Source organism: Desmodus rotundus, chromosome 5 (genome assembly GCF_022682495.2).
Source record: "Desmodus rotundus isolate HL8 chromosome 5, HLdesRot8A.1, whole genome shotgun sequence".
Taxonomy (NCBI): Eukaryota; Metazoa; Chordata; class Mammalia; order Chiroptera; family Phyllostomidae; genus Desmodus; species Desmodus rotundus.
The window spans coordinates 160,309,096-160,326,668 of record NC_071391.1 but is presented as its reverse complement, the minus strand read 5'-3'; positions in this window follow the sequence as shown (position 1 = coordinate 160,326,668).

Below are 17,573 nucleotides of genomic sequence, written 5' to 3'. Positions count from 1 at the left end.
CCAGAGCACGGTCCCAGTTCCAAACATGCCATTTACCCAGCAGGTGACTTTGAGCAGGCTGGTCCCTCTCTGCCTCGGCTTCCTGAATTTCCACAGTCTGCCCTCAGCCGGGCTGCCTTCTCCCTGTCTTCTTCATTCTCATCTCGCACAGTCTCTTTAACCCCCACGCCAAAGGTCAGGAGAGAGGCTGGACAGACTGTTTCATGAATTAGATTGTGCTGTAGCCCAGTGCCCTGTGCCGGGTGAGCCCGTTGGCCCTTGAAGCTGACCTCTGTATTCCCGTGTCTGGCTCACCTCTGTATTCTGAGAACCTGAGCAGGGGAGGCTGGGTGAATTTCTGTCCAGTGCGAGAATGAGGAGAGAGCACCGTGGAGATGCAGCCGGGGGAGGGGCAGTGGGAGCAAAGGTTGGGGAGCTGAGCCCCAAGCAGGACTGATCCTTTGGTGCTATGCAAGGGGAAATAAACACCTGCAATGGGTCTTTACTTTTTCTTTCTGCTCAAAACCAAAGGAAGCTCCAAGGTCTGTAACCCTGCCAGCTCAGGGGCCAGCCCAGGTGGCCACAGCCATAGGCTGGCATCCTTGTTTAGGCCGTTCCAGGGCCATACCAGCATCTGTCCCTCTGCCCATGTGGACGGGTCTTCTTTAGCACCCAGACCCTGCAGGTGACTCCGGGGACTGCCTCCCCTGGGCCACCTTGCCAGTGACTGGCCTCTGGAGGGTCACTATTCCCTCAAAGAGAATAGATCGTGGTCCGTACTTGGCAGTTAGTGTGAGGATTGGACAATGTGATCCAATGTCGAGCCTTTGGCAAAGCTGTCATAGTCGGCTTCATGAGGTCACCATGCCATACAAAGGTGAAGCCTAGGAGAGCCACATCCCCACGGGGTGAGTATTGGCACTTCACACAGGTGAGGGTGGCTTGGGCTGGTGGGTGTTGTGCAGCCAAGTGGCCTGATTTTAGGGAATGGGCCTTCAGTCCTCCAAAATGGTGCCTCCTTGAGCCCAGAATTCACAGCTCCCAGGACCCTGCTACTCCTAGCATTTCAAATCATCTGTGTGCCCTGCCTTTGAGCTCATTGAGGGCACCCATGGCATTGACAAAGGGCCAAAAGAGGCCAGGGACCCGTCTGGCGTAACTGGGCAGCAGAGCTGGGGCTGGAACGCAGTTTCTCATTAGGGAGCGGCCCTCATGTGGAGGAGGAGCTTCACACATTTTACAGGTGAAACACGGCCTGGGAGTTGCTGACGGCTGGCTCACCCATCATGCTCTTCCACGGCCTTCACTGCTTGTTAACGGTGCACTGGGCAATGTGCCTGGCGCTGGGGTAAACAACGACATAGAAGGAAAAGCTCTCCAAGAACTCGCTGGGGAGAAGCCAGCATCCCACACCGGGGCCCGGAAGGGTAAGTCACTGGTCCCAGCTGCCAAGTGGCAGAGTTAGCATTTAAATGCACATTGATCTTGTCCTGAGAGGAGTGCTCCTTAAGTGCATGTCACCTATTAAAGGACTCAGACTTTAACTATGGAAAGCCTCTTTCCCTGACCCCAGCTGGGCTGATTCTGCTGTTGGGGCAGGGTGTCCTTGGAGAGCAGCAACCATGGGTCACCGTGGGTCCCCCAGCTGCTGGTCATCTGACCCCCTCCCAGACGGCTGTAAGGAAGGTCTCTGGCAGATCCCCCACACTACTTTCGTTCGCTATTAAAAAAACACCGGGAGTGGATTTAGTGGTTGTGAAATTTAAAAAGGCAAGTGCGGAGCTGGGAGGCATTTCCTTAAGCACAAAGTAATGAAGTGGCCCGCCTGCCCGCCCAGCACGCCACACCTGGTGGGCATTAGCGGCGGCTGCAAAGCCGCTGCACAGCCCTGACGGGCCCCTCCCCCCTGGAGAAGAGTCCCCTCTCCTCTCTTTTTTTTTTTTTCAAAGACAATTTTGCAAAGGAGTTTTAGGTTTACAGAAAAAAAATGAGAGGTAGGTACAGCAATTTCCCATATACTCCTTCCCCCCCACATGCACAGCCTCCCTCACTGCCAACATCCTCCACCAGAACGGTGCATTTGTTGCAATCGATGACCCTGCACTGACAAATCATTATCCCTGAGTCCAAAGTCTACATCAGGGTTCACTCCTGGGGTTGCACAGTCTGCGGGTTTGGGCAAATGTATGATGACATGTCTTTCTCATTAGAGCATCGTGCAGAGGTGTTTCGCTGCCCTCACAGCCCCCTGCGCTCTGCCTGTTCATCCCCCCTCCCCCCACACCCTGACAACCGCTCACCTTTTTACTGTCTCCACGGTTTTACATCCTCCAGAATGGCATCTAGCTGGAATCATGCAGTATGTAGCCTTTTCAGATTGGCTTCTTTCACTCAGTGATAGTCATTTACGTTCCCTCCGTGTCTTTTTTCTTTAGCACGGAATAATATCCCATTGTCTAAATGGACCACAATTTGTACATTCCTGCAGCTTCTGAGGACACCTTGGTTGCTTCCAAGTTTTAGGCATTATGAATAAGGCTGCTATAAACATCCATGTGAAGGTTTTTGTGTGGACGTAAGTGTTCAACTCCTTTGGGTAAGCACCAAGGAGCACAATTGCTAGATCATATGGTGAGAGTATATTTAGTTCTGTAAGAAACCGACAAACTACCTTCCGAAGTTTGGACAGTGGGCGGAGCATGTTGCACTCCCGCCAGCAGTGAGTGAGAGTTCCTGCTGCTCCGCATCCTCGCCAGCATTTGGTGACGGTGTCCAGATTTTGGCCCTTCTAACAGGTGCCCCCACTGCTCTTCAGAGGGGAAACCCTAACATAGGCAGGAGGAATCCTTTCAGGCAGGGAGCACATAGAAATTTAGTAACACAGGGTATCATTCCTTATTGAAGTCAATTACCCCTGCACTCCTTCTCTCAGCAATTTATTTATGGTTTCATATACTAACAATTGAATATATTTACTCTGGATTTGTTTCTTACGTATTTACCGACCACAGGGCAAGGACATTTAAATACATAAAATACTCCTGCTTGGGGGAGCTCACACATGTGTGTGGAGGCAGACATATAAATAGAAAATTGCAGTTCAGCAAAATAAGTGCAATTATGTGAAGATGCACAAAATGCAGTGGGGCCCAGCAGAAGGCCCAGCAGATGGAAGGGCCATGGTAGGCTTCAAGGAGGCGGTGACCTTGAAGAATGCATAGGCACTGATGCAGGGGAGGAACAAATCGCTCAGTGTGGTTGAGATGTAGGGAAATAGGCATAGGGGTAAGTAGGAGGCCCCTGATCCTTAGAAAACCCGGATTTAAAATTTTTGTGAGGGAGCATATTAAGTCACAGACACCCCCTAAATCCCATGTTTAGGAGTTCAGATTCTGCCTCTCAGGAAAGAGGAACTATTGGCGAAGATGAGAGTCTGCACTGGCCATTTACATGTGTTTCAGCTTCCTTTGCCAGCTGCCCCTGGCGTGAAAAAGATCTCTTGGGGTCTCACAGGACCGTGGACTTTTAGAGCTCTTTGCCGAGACCTGGGCTCCTGCTTGAGGCTGACAGTTGCCACGGACTGGTGGCTTAGGGGTTCTCGGACGCTCACTAGAATTCTCCGGTGCCTTGCTGCAGGGGATGTGGGCCGAGTAGCAGTGCGCTAGGCTCTCTGGTGAGTACCAGCCACCTCTGCAGCGAGTAGGCCCCGGTGCCTTCCACAGCATGGGGCTGATGAGCAAGCACATGAGGGAAGGCAAACCATAGACTGGTGGGGTGGGCTCCCTGCCACTGCCACGGCCTGTCCTTAGTTGTATTCTTGGTGCTTCTGTACCTCCTGGCTCACTTAAGCAAAGCACTTGGCCGTGAGTTAGAATCCCATTTTAGGGAAAGAAAACAGCTTACATGGGGGAAGTGATGGCCTAAAGTCACATGGTGAGTGACTGTTGGAACTGGCACCAGAGCTCGGGAGACCTCTCTCCTATGCTAGGGCAATAGCCATTGGCCATCAGTGTCTCCTACATAGAACCCTAATTTGTCCAGGTATCAGGAGGCTGTGTACATAGAGGAACCAGACCCTGCCTCAGCCCCTGGGAGAGAAGCTCAATGAGACTAAAACCCAACAATGCTAATTCAGTTTCCCTGCCAGTAATTTTTTTAAAATTAAAGAATGGCCATCATATGATGCATTTCTAGCCAATGAGGATTATGGGAACTCTGCTAGGGGGCTTCTGGGAAAGGTTTCTTCACTCCCAAAAGGGGGCACAAGGAAGGGATGTGCTCCCACCTGGTCTTTTGGCATTGTTGCGTATTGCTGTGATGTTTGGATCTGCTGCAGTCGTCTTGCAATCATGAGGAGACAAGCCCGGGAATAAACTCCTGTTGCTGAGGATGGCTAAACAGGAAGACAGAAGGAACCTGGGTCTGTGATGATATCATTAACCTGCTTAAACAAGCAGCCTTGGAACTGCCCTACCTCTGGACTACTTATTATGTGACATAAATTTAGTTTAATATTTTGTCTTAAAAAATATTGTTCAAGTCACCTTTGGTTGAGTCTCTTATAATACTTGCAGCTGAGGGCAATCAAAATGATTCAATGACAAGTATTTCATTTACCCTGGGCCATTGCTCATGTTATTCCCATTGACAGAAAGGGGAATATTTTTTATTAGTCATCTGGTGAACTCTTACTTGTTCCTAAAAATCAACTCAGATGTCACTTCCTATAGGAACACCTCTGACGGGATTCTTACTGCCCAAAGATTCTACCATTTTCTTCTTCGTGGGCTCACTATGCCCAGCTCATACTTGTGTTTACTGCACTGTGTATTGCAATGTGAGTGCCCCTCTCCCTTGCTGCCATTGTGTCTGGAGGGCAGATGCAGGGTGTTCTCTTCTCTGTTTCTCCAGCTTTCAGGCCAGAGCCTGGTACAGAGTAAACCTCACTGAAATGTGTTCATCTGAGTGGAATCGAGAGGCACGATGCATGAGAAGTGCAATAGCAATAAACTATAAAGCAAGAAGCAACATGAGGTGGTATTAAGTTGACAAATGAAGTCACTAAAGCGTTAATTGCTTTTTAATGAGCTTCATTCAATGGAACAGATACTTGTTTAGTCACTGATGTAGCTATCTGCACGGCCAATGGAAAACAGATGTTTTCTGACAACCTCTGTCCCCTTCCAAAAACAGTGCTAAGGACAAGCTCATGGTCCAGCCTCCCCATGGCACCGTTATTCCTCTCCTCCCTGGAAGGCAGCAGGGTGTACTTGAACTTGAAAGAGGACTATGATGGTTCACAAGGAGGCCTGCCATGAAGCCCAGCTCTGCACTTGCTCTGTATGACCCTGGGCAAGTCCTGTCATTTAGTCATCTGTAAAAAGGTGTGATTTTTCCCCAGACACCTACCAAAACTGCCTTGAGACTCCTGGGAGGCCAAGGGCCTGCACGCTGGCAGACACTACGCATCCTTCATAGGAAGGCCACTAGCATCCTCTCTCAAGGCTGCCCTCACCCCTGCCAGCCTTGTATTGAGCAGGACTTTTTATTTGATGCTTTGAACTTTGGGGCCTTGCTGACTCCAGAGGGGCTTCCCCTCCCTAGGGGTTAGCCAATTCCTAGAGATGGTAAATGACTCACAAGGGTGCCTTTTGAATGCAAACCAACCAATCCAGGTTCATATCCTTACCTCCGCCTTTATCAGGCTCTCTCACCCCTCTAGCTATCCACCTGACCTCACCACCCCAGGGCCAGGGACCAGACAACTGGGGACAGCTCATGCCTCTGAGCCCACTGAAATGATTCAGACCAGACAACCTTAAGCCTGTTTGCCCTGCCTCACCATCCCTCCCTGTGGAAGCCACAACGAAGGCTCTTGTCCGCAGTTACCCCTTTCCCTATGCCTTCTGACCAACCCTGGGGCTTCCCCGTGTGGCCCTGCGCGTGTCACATGCCCTCTATTCTCGGGAACAGTAACAAACTATCATTCTAACAGCAGTTAACATCTCATCTGTTGGCCTCACCATACCTAAATAAGAAGAAAACCTACGATTAAAATAGCCCTGTAAAGCAGGAGGTTGGATGGGGGGTGGAGGGAGGGCAGGAGTACGTGAGGGGGAGTTGCCCATTTCTTCCTTCTTTTGGGATTTGAGCATTGAGGCTTCTCCTCGGGAACACTGGGGAGACCCTCTCTCAGCAAGGGGAGCACACACTCTTCTGATCTCTGCAGCCCAGCCCAACTCAGTGGTGGGACCAGAGCATCTCTGTCCCTGCTCACGGGGTCTCATAGATCAGTGGTCCCCAACATTTTTGGCCCCAGGGACAGGTTTCATGGAAGACAATTTTTCCATGGACTGGGTGGGGAGGGGTGGGAAGGGGACACAGGAGGCGGAGCTTAGGTGGTAATGTGAGCAAAGCTTCTCTAGCTGGACCACCACTCACCTCCTGCTGTGCAGCCCGGTTCCTAACAGGCCATGGACCAGAACTGTCCATGGCCTGGGGGTTGGGGACCCCTGTCATAGACCACTTAACCATGTGGGAATGTCGAGAAGGCAGGGAGTCCTGGTTGTGAATTGGATCCTTTCAAATGCTTGATACTGAACCCCAGATGTGCTCTGGAAAGCTGATCAGAATCCCCTACACACAGGACCAAAGGCCTTCAGGGCCTGAGGGTTGTGGGCAGCAGAATTTCTGACCCTGATCTTCATACTCAGAGCCAAAGGCTATGCTCTGGACCCTGCACTTTCCTGGAAGGATAGAGTGTGGGAGCCCTGTACCAGCCCAGGAGGGGATAGACAGTCACTGCTCTCCTGAGAGGACTGGGCTGTGTACCTGTGCTGGAGTACCTATAGGATGTCCTCGGCCCCAAGGCTCCTGGAGCCTCTGCTCCAGGGGCCCTAAGTGAAGTTGACGGAGAGCAGGAGCAGGGGTTTCATTGGTTTCACCAGTTTGCTGGGAAGAGGGAGTGGTGAGGATGCTGCAGAACTGGGCCTTGCAGTTTGACCCTTGTCCTGACCCTGGGCATGGCCTTCCTGGTGCCTGGAAGCTGAGGGGCAGCTGGTCTTGGAAGAGCTTGGGCAGGAGCTTCCTAAACAGAGGGCTGAGGATGATTCATCCTCTCCTGGATCCTTGCTGTAAAGTAAATATCAACCCAAATGGCAATGTGGAACTGTAGTTCGGGGACAGAGCTCATCTGGGCTTTGGGAATCTCCAGCTACATTCAAAGGCATCTGGTGCTTCTTGAAGTGGCTTATCCTGGTTTCTCCTGGATGCCTCTCCAGATGTCAGCTTTGGGGGGCTTCCAGGACCTCACCCCCACCGCCACCTTGTTGTGCCTGGGCCAGGCACCCTCAGGGGTGGCCAATACCCTCCTGGGGCCTCAATCAGACACAAGCGCCAGGCTCAGCCCCGGTGCCAAAGCGCATCCTTGGAGGGAAATAAACATGTTCTAATCAAAACAAAACACTTCCAAACGGGAGTTTCCTGTTGGAATTTCCTGGCAGCTCCCAAGGCAGTTGTGATTATGGAAACACTCACTGGCTTTTTTCTTCTCAAGGGGTGTGGAGGACATACAGTAATGATAGTCTTAGCGTCCTCTTTCTGGGCAGAGCTGACAAGTGTGGTCACCGAGGAGGCAGCCTGACATCACGTGGGCCCACAGGAGCTGCCGCTCCTGGCAATGAAGAGACTGAAAACCGCCTGCTCACCTGCCCTGGCTAATGGGCTGTGTTTGTCTCCTCTAGAACTCAGAGGAGCTTAGACTAAGGCCCCTCTATCTCATCACAGGCCATGGGTGACCACACCCTATGAATTTACCTGCTCAGAATCCTTCCTTCTCTGGGTCTCCACTGCCTCCTGGAAACAGCCCGACATCCTCAGCTCAGTAAGCAGGTCCCTGTATGGCCCAGCCCCTGCCTGCCTTTGTATCTCAGCTCCTGCAGCCCCATCCATGCCTTGTGCCCCAGGTTTGCCATCCCACTTTACACTGTGACATTTTCCTGGAATAGCCATTACCTTGGTCTACTTACTGCATTAGTTTCCATGACATAGCCCCCCACACTGAGAGGCTTAAACAACAGACGTTGTCTCACCGTTCTGGAGGCTGGCAGTCCAAGAGCGAGGTTGGCAAGGCCATATTCCCTCCTAAGGCACCAGGAAGGGTCTGCTCCATGCCTCGCCTGGCACATTCACTGACAGTCTTCGATGCTCCTTGTCACATAGAGGCACTACCCCAGTCTCTGCCTCCACCTTCACATGAGTCCCCGCTGTGTGTGTCTGTGTCCAAATTTACCCTCTTTACAAGGACACCAATCATACTGGATTAGGGCTCTCCCTAATCATCTCATTTTAACTTGATTCCTTGTGTAAAAAGCCTAGCTCCAGATAAAGACACATTCTGAGGTACTGGGGGTTAGGACTTCAATATTTGAATTTGGGGGTGGGGGGATACAATTCAACCCATATCACTTCCCTTTTAAGAGTTTCCCTTCCTCATCTCCCCTCTGTCGGCTCTCTGTGCCTGGGAGACTTGGCCAGCCCTCCTGTGTATCCTCACTGGATCCTGTACAGAAGACCATCAGAGGACCTAGAACTTGGCTTTGGATTATGTGCATGTTTCTCTTACTTATTAGACTGTGAGTTCCTTAAAGACAGAGAAAGTGCCTTATTTCTTACATCTTCAGGACCCTGAATAACGCCAAGCGCACAACTGGTGCTCACTGTTGGTTTGCTGGATGACTGAGTGTGAGGCTCTGGGTGAAGGTGTGAGCAGCTGTCCTACCTGATGTCCCAGGCAGGCCCCAGTTTGTCTCTGCCCCTGCTGCCCAGTCTCTTCTTCTGTTAACCAATCCCACTTCTGACCCAGTAATCTGTATAAAATACGAACCCAATTATGTTATTCCCCAGCATCAATGACGTATCATCCCTATTGAAGCAAAGCTATACTCCTCATGTTGTAGCCATTTGTTAGCAAAATTATTAAATAGGTTGTGATGCATCCAGTGAATGGAATCTTCTGCAGTCGATTATTGTGTGAAAACATGTCACTGGCAGAAAAAAAAATACTTTTAAGCCTGGGCTATATTCAAAATAGTGAAGAATTGTCCACTCTGAATGGACCAATCAGACAGGGCATGGCCCAGACAGCTTCCGGCAATAACTAACTGGTGGAAAAATCAACTCACCACTCTGGCGTGATGGGCAGGAAGGCTACAAGTCTGAATACACGGTGTGTGGTAGGCAGAACTTGAAAATGGCCCAGCAACTTACATCCCTGGTGTTCTTCCTGAGACTGCTATGTTATATGGGGAAAGGGAGATTGTCCAGGTGGGCCTAATCCAATCACATGAGCCCTTTCAAGCCAAGGGTTACCCTGGCTGGTAGTAGAGGGAGGAGTCAGGGATTGGAGGCATGAGAAGGGTTTGATGCGCTCTTGCTCACTTTGAAGACGGAGGGTACCTGGGGCAAGAACTGGAGGAAGTTTTCTAGAAGCTGGGAGAGAATCCCTGCTAAGGGCCAGTGGGGCAACAGAGGACTCAGGCCTGCTGCTGATGCTGCAGGGAACTGAATGCAGCCAGAAACCTGAGAGAGCCTGGCAGGTCTCCCCAGCTTCTAGATCAGAGGCCGCTGACACCCTGACGTGGCCGGCGAGACCTTGCAGAGAACCTGGGGGAGCCCGCCTGGTCTTTGGACCTGACAGAGCTGTGAGATAATCCATGTGTGTGGTGTTAAGTCACTGAGTTTGTGGGACACTGTTACGCAGTGACAAAGAACAAATACAAAATGGGATAATCACTTCAAAAACAAAATGAGTTTAAAACCGAAGAAAACCTGCCACCACATTTGTGGGGGTTGCCTTTGGTGGTTCTTTCTCTACTTACTTCTTCTTTAATGCACTTCCCAAGGGCCCCAGCCTTGGTTTCTTGCTAAGAACCAGGCTTCTCCAGAATAGAGGCTGGTGGATCTTTGGGTCTTGGTGAATGGATATTTGAATAAACAAATTCAGCTTTCCAACCAAAATGGGTTTACATTTCCAAGCATGGTCGCTTATCCTAAAAGCACATCTAAAAGGTTGGTACTATCATACATGATTTACAGGTGTGGAAGAGGGGACACCTGAGTGGTTGAGTGACAGGATCTGAGACCCCGCACCGAGTACACGGTCATCCTGCACTGGAACCCAGGTTTGTTTGTTGTCTGGAGAACCAACACATGCTGCTCTTTCCTTCCAGCTTTGCCTAACAGCATTTGTGGATTTGGGTTCTGTGTCTCACCTGGAGCCAGGAGCTGGGGAGTCTGGGACAAACGGATTGTCCTTGCCCCTGGGGGCTCCCAACTCGGTACAGCCCAGCAAGTGCAGCTCTACTTCCCAGCCCCACTCCCTGCCTTTGCTCCCGCAGCCACAGGCATGGATGCCTCTTATCTCTGTTAATACTTGCCTAGGACCTGGTTAGCTGTGCCCTGCAGAAGGCTGACTTTCCATGGTATCTTCACAGTATGGAAGGACCAGCTGTGTGACAAGGGCCTGAAGACCTTGTGCAGAGCTGGAGCGAGGGTGCAGCACTGAAGGCTGATTCACCATCACTCCACGCCTGTGTTTATGACAGATTTTAAACAATTCTTAGGCTGCCGACAACCCCCCACCAAAAGGCAGCTGCGTGCCCCTCCTTCCTGAGCTGACATCCCTGTTTAGAGAAGGACATCCGGGTTTTTCTTTTTTCCTCTCTCTCCTTTAAAGTGAGACTGGAAAACAGCAGAGAGCTCCCCCAGCCCAGGGCCAGAGCAGGCCTTTTATCACGGAGAGGCCCCGCAAGAGCTCTTCGGAGAGTCCACTTCCTGTCCAGAGAGGAAGTGGCTAGGTCTTGACCTTGGACATACTCTCGTTTCCAATCATTTTCCAGCCTGGAATGCAGTGATTCAGTTTCCATTTATAAAGTGAAATGAGTGCTAGTTGAATGCTCTGCCAGAGGGCGGGGGTAGGAAGGAGGAAATGGGAGCCCCTTCCAAACAATTCTCTCCTGTTTAGCTTGGAGCTGGCTTTGCTGTGGAAGGATTTCCTTATGTTCAAGGTGTTAGCAGCCTCTCTCAGGAAGGGTCCTGCTTCATTCTCTTCTGCTGCTGGAAAAAAAGGGCTGCAGTGCCGTGTGATTCAGCAGAGACTTGACTATAATTGAAACTCGCGTTTCTATAGCACCTCATGCTTTGCCAAGAACTGTCACCTGTCACACATGTTATCTCACAGAGCCTCAGAACACCTCTGGGAGGGGCGCTGGGAAGGCACTAGTGTCCTCAAGTAGCTTCTTTGCAAAGTATGTTAACTCTGAGAACTTCGGTGGGAATGGCCGGGGAGAGAGACGGTGTGGTTCAGGGGACACAGCCCAGCCAAAGAGTCAGGAGACTTGGTTTTTGGTTCTTCTGAGGTCTCTATGTCCCTGTGTGACTCTCTGGACTTTGGTTTACTCATCTGTGATGTGCAATAATGACACAGAAGTCACTGCGAGTGTGCAGCCCACCTGTGCGTGGAGATAGGATTAACCGTTTGGTAGCAATCACTTTGTTGCATGAATAAATGGTACTAAACGAGCATCTTCCTGGAACCCTGGAGGGGGGAAGGCCTTAGGAGCTGGAGAACAAGGACAGAGGGGACCACTCAACTCCAGAGCTTGCTTGACCAAGGGACTGATAGCTGAATGTACCCCTCAGGTACAGTGGGGGTGCACAGGGACACACCAAGAGGAAGCAGGAGTCTGAAATCAGGTCCAGCAGTTTCTGCCCTGCCCTCTAGGACATGCCCTTTAAAGGGTGTGGATTGGGGAAAGGCTGTAGAGAATAAGGTAAGGTGGCCCTGTACTGAACAAGGGACTCAGACGTGGGGAAAAGCAGACACCAATGGGCAGCAGGGTCATCTGCACAGGGGTCTGGGCAGTGAGGGAGAAAGAGGACTTGGAAGGGTGGGTAGTTGGTCCAGCTGAAGCCCATGGTGTTAAGCAACTTTGCCAACATTTTGCAACTAATAAGTGGTAGCATCAGGCTTCAGAGATCTTTTCGGCAGCCCTCAAAGTCCCTCTCTGGGCCCCTGTCCCCGAGCATGCTAATGTGAGAATGACAGATAAGCTGTACTTCTCAAATGCATATTCAGTCCTGGAGGGTGGAGGACTGGAGTAGCACTGCGGGCCCTCTTTTGTGGCCCCTTGCACCCTGCCACCAGGTCCATTTTTGGAAAAGGCCTCCCAGCAGGAACATGGGATTCTGGGCCTTTTCGGTAACTGCTGCACCAACACTGGAGACCAGGTGGGAGGCCCCAGGCAGCCAGAAGAATTGAGCCCAAGGCTCAGGGCTATTTCTGGCCTCGCTCCGATCCTTTGGCAACTGGGCTGCCCCACCCTGATCTTTACTCCTCTTTTCTCACAGGACCAGCAGTTCAGAGCGGAGAAAGGGTCATCAGTGAGCTGACAGCTGGGGCAGAGGATGTGTGTATTTGTAGGTCCAGAGGCCGTCACCAGGGTCCAGGTTCACCAGCCAGCAACATCCTTCTCCAAAGGAGGAGCATGCCCACCACCTGGGCATGTCTCAAAGAATCCATTGGTGAATTTTTTTCTTTGGATTATCTATCTATCGATCCATCCTTCTATCCATCTACCTATCTATTTATCTATCATCCATCTATATTATCTATCATCTACTTATCTATTTATCTATCATCTATCTCTACCTATCAGCTATTACCTCTCATCTATCCACCAACTACCTGTCTATCGTCTAGCTATATCATCTATCATCAGTCTATCTCTACCTAACATCTCTCTCTCTCTCTCTCTCTCTCTCTCTCTCTCTCTCTCTCTCGGAATTGCACTTCTGCTCTCCGAGTATATCCCTCTTTGCCATCACTAGATGTTGCCAAATCATTCTCCAGAAGGGTGGTGTGCATTCACCACAGCATGAACGAGCTTTGCTGGCCCCATGGCATCACCAACACTTGTCAGACGGATGAACATGAAACAGGACACTTTCTCATTCTACTTGGACGTCACTTGACTGAGTCCCCTTTCTGTGTACCTCTCCTGTCCCTGCTGTGCACAGGTCGTGCTAAGGTGGGGCTGTGCTGATGTGCTGAATGGGTGTTTATTCCCAGCCTTGATGGAGTGTTTCCCTATGCTGGACGCTCCCTTATGTTCTTTTCACAAATGATCTCACTTATGACTCACAATAACCTACAAGAGGGAGGCAGAAACAATTGTCTCCATCTTACAGATTTATCTCTTTATTAGACATTCATTCAGCAAAATATTGAATGACTACCCTAAGCCAGCCACAAATAGAGTTAGTCCTCAGCTTCCTGAAAGAGGGGGCATCTGGTGGCCATTCAGTGGTGTCCGCTGCCCAGATCTGTTGTCCTTTCCTGATGACAGCCCCGCGTCCCATTGGGGGTTATTTTACCTGCATGTATAGTCTTGGTGGAAAGGAAAATTCAGATATTAACCTTCTGACTATAAAGTGTACCTGCTGGACTTTCCCCGTCTTGCTCCAGTATAGCAGGGAGCAGCGAATTAGGCACTGTCTCCCAGGACTTTGAGCTTGAGTAGCTCCCGAGGGAGAGGCAGGGGTGAAAGTGATTGTTGCAGGTCACAGGGGTGGCCCTGGTGGGCCAGCCCTAATCAGACCCCACTGTGGGTGAGGGAGCTGTGTGTGGCCTGCCTCCTACTTTCTTAGCTCATTCCCCAGTCATCTGTCCTTTGTGTGACACCCTGGACTTCCTTCTATCAAAGTTCCTTTTGTTATCCAGAGTTGGACTCTGGGACTCATAATAGGACCTGGGAGTTCCAACCAGCTTCTGTGTGGGATCCATGAGAAACCAGAGAGAACCCTCCTCCATGGGCCTGCCCTCCTCCTGGATCTGTGTGCTACCCTGGGACTGAGAAGCTCTTCTGCCACGACCTTTTCCTGGGGGTGGGATTATTGGGGAAGGTCTGTAATATCCCATCCTCAGTGTATGCAACCCCATGTAGTTGCAACCTGGGCCCCTGGGCCCCTGGGCTGGGGGAGAAATCTGCTCCTTTGAGAAGGACCCAAGCCCTGGTCATGATAGATGCAGGCCCTGCCCTGACTGAAGGCATGACCTTCCAACCAGCAAAGGCGTCACCCTTTCATGGAGTCATGCCAATGATATGCTAAACCCATAGAAATTTTTTTTCTGGGGCAAATACCTTTTCACTGGAATTCCCAAGGGCTATATAGTTTTCCCTCAGGATAGAAAATCATCCCGTAGGACTGTGGCCCCAGGAAGCCCCTCACCTCTGCTCTGTGCTCACTGCACAGTGTTGTCTGGGATTCCACGACCACCCCTCTTTCTGACTGGGGGTTCCCTGAAGAGAAATCCATTTGTGTTCATCTCTCTCTCTACAGTGCCAGGCATGGGTCCTGACACAAAGATTTCCAGTTGAATGAGTGGTGCTCCCTACTCCCAAGACACAGAGGATCAAATTTAACCTAGAGGTGCCTTGCCCCCAAAGAGGGTGGTAGTTGGAAAAACTCTTGGTTGCATGTACATTTGCTGAGTATTCCTAAATGCTGGCACTGTGCTGGGTGCTGGGGATACAGGATCTTTGACGCTGAGGAACTCACAGTCTCACAGGAGAAGCAAATGGAAAAACAATTTCAATGGAGTAAAAGCTGCCATGGAGGTATCAGGACCAGGTTTCAGAGACCAATGCCTCTCTTTGCAGATAAGGAAACCGAGGCTGAGAGTGGGCGAGGGAGGGTGAGGTCCAATGGCTGGGCCAAGGCTCGAGTTCAGACACCTGTGGGCACAAGGCAGAGGTCTACCCACCGCTCTCTGTTCTTCCTGATGCTACTGATAGGTTAATTATGTAATGAATTAAAATACTTATTGAGTGCTAACCAACGATGAAGTTGGCACTGTGCCTTGTGCCTCGTGGGATGCAGAAGGGAGCCAGACACATGTAGACACTGGCTGAGGTTTACAGCCTGGTGGGAGGACAGACATGCTGAGGAGAACTTCCCGAATGACGAATGTGATTAGGAAGAGATCAGGGTGCAGGGAAGGGGGGGTCTCAGACACAGCCTGCAGGGCTTCTCCCTCCATTCACTCATTCATTTCATTCCTTCGACAAGTATTTAGAGTCTAGCATTGCCAGACGTGTTCTCAGTCCTTCCCAGCACACCTGTCTCCCGGAGTTGCACACATCTCAGCTGAAAGCAAGATAAAATTTCTGGTAGCAGAGGGAACATGCATGAACAAGAGGCGTAGATTCTGAAATGGAGAAATTATCAGGGCTTTTTAACAGGAGTCTAATTGTGCATCTTCACACCTTCTGTTGCCAGCTGAACATTCTATCCTGGGCTCCAGATTAGCAGTCTCCTGTGTTCCTGTCGTATTAGGAACACGGGGTGGCTGCTTGGAAATTTGGTGTGATTGGGAACGACATTGAGACAACAGGGATACAAGAGAAGCGAGCTTGGTGCATTCTGCCCAGAAACCCATCTTAGTCTCCATTCTGTGTGTCCTCCGTGATCTTGCCTCTAGTAACCAGACCCTTGCCTGCCGTCCCTCCCTGTCTCCTTGCCTACTCCACCTGTCTCAGTGATAAGCTCAGAGGATTCACCATGGGATAGACCCTCCTCCCTGACCTGAAGTGACTCCCAGCCTCGCAGGGGAGACCAACGAGAAAATGGCTCTTGGAAACCCAGTAGGAACAGCTGTGGAACAGATGAGAAATCCCAGTAACACAACTCCCTCCTCCTGGAGTTTCAGCCCAGGCTCATGGAGCAAGGACGGCCGGGTAGGACAGTGTTAGGGTGAGAAGGGAGACATTTTCTAGGACAGACTGTGCCCAGGCAAAACCCTGGGACTGGAGGATGGTGACCAGGGCTGAGGTGGGTTGGGGGCCCACAATGAAGACAGATAGAGAAGGACCTTCACAAGGAAGGACACTTCCTCACTGAGCACTGACAATGTGCCCTCTGGGCCAGGCCTGGGGGGTGTTCTTGCCTGTGTTTGGCAGGACAGGAAACCGAGTGTCCCGGCAGCCCAGGGCAGAGCCATCTTGGGGTCTGTGGTGATGGGCTTGGTCTTACTTCTGAGCTGACCCACACTCCCCAGGGTGTCTAGTCAGGGTCCCCTGGCCTCTGTCTACCTGGTGGGGCTCTGACATGTGTTGGGTGCAGGATGCTTGGCCCCCCACCCCTGCCAGGCTCACAGCCCCTGGGCGCCCCTCCTCCCAGGCCATCCTGTGGCCACCCGAGGCCGAGGGAGCCGGTCACGCTTCCCCGCTGCGCACGCGTGTGTTTACGTTTCTGCCCCAGACGGCCCTGCCGGCTTCCAGAGCATTTATCAGGGCCTGTGTATGTTTTTCTTGTGTGGGATTTGAAATGATTTCTTTAAACAAGATCTAAACTGGGATTGATTTCCTCTCTTTATGTAGAGTGGTTTGTTTTGTAATACGGTTCTTTTAACAGTCTAAATTGTGGGAACTGGGGAGGAAAAAAGAGAATTTGCTGACTTCATATAAATACAAATTACTTTATCTCTCTTTGAAGACTCCCATGTCTTCTCCTTGGAAAGGCTGGAGCCAAATTCTTTGGGGGTCCTTTCCTTGTCAGAATTGTTATGATGAGATTGATACACTCGCCGCGAGACTTCCATTCTGGGGCTGGGAATTAAAAACAACCTTGGCCTTTGTACGGTGCTTTGTACTTTTCTTCGAATCCATATCCATTACTCTGATCTTCGCAACATAAAATTCTCCTTAAATACGATGTTCATAACAGCTCCAAGAGAGGAAGACGTCGATAGAGGAGGAAATGGCTTGCCAGTCTGACTGTGCTTCTGACCTGGGAGGTACTGGGCCCCTGGCTGAGTCGCTGATCATCCATGTGTTGATTCCATAAATATCTTTCAGTATCTATGATGTGGCAGCCTCTGAGCTGGAAACAACCCTGAAAATGAGCTATCGCACTTTTCCCATGGACTGTTTGAATCTTCCTGCCCCCAACAACTTGCAGGTTGTAGCTCCCCTGCTTGTGCTTACATGCCCCCAGTGACAGGGAGCTCACCATCTATAAGGCCGGCCCTGCCCACTATGAATGACTCAGGCTATTAGAACCTTCCCTTACTCTGAGCTGAAACCATCACCCTGTATATTTCTCCCACACTGCCCCTGGTTGCCCACAGCGTATCGTAGCATGCCTTCATCTCATTCTCTCTTCTCCGGAATTGTCTTTGCTCTGCATGGTGCTGACCTCTGGCTTTTTTATCACCCGTCGGACCTGGCCAACTTATCATAGGGCAAGGCCACCTCCTTCCTTACTCTGGGTCTTATAAGTGGACCAACATGTCATTCACTTGTTCTGGCTCACTCGGAGTCAGGTCATTCCTGCTGAATGACATCAGTCTCATGCTCACAAAAACCTGTCATTCTTCTCCCTACATCTCTCACTGGGATCCTTAGACTGGACTCGGGAGGTAGATTCCACATTTATGGCCGCTTTGTTGGACCCCACGACGCGAGGCTCCTCGCCCAGCCTCCACGGAGCCTGGGCATCCTCACTTCATTGTCACTCAAGGTTACCTTTCTCCC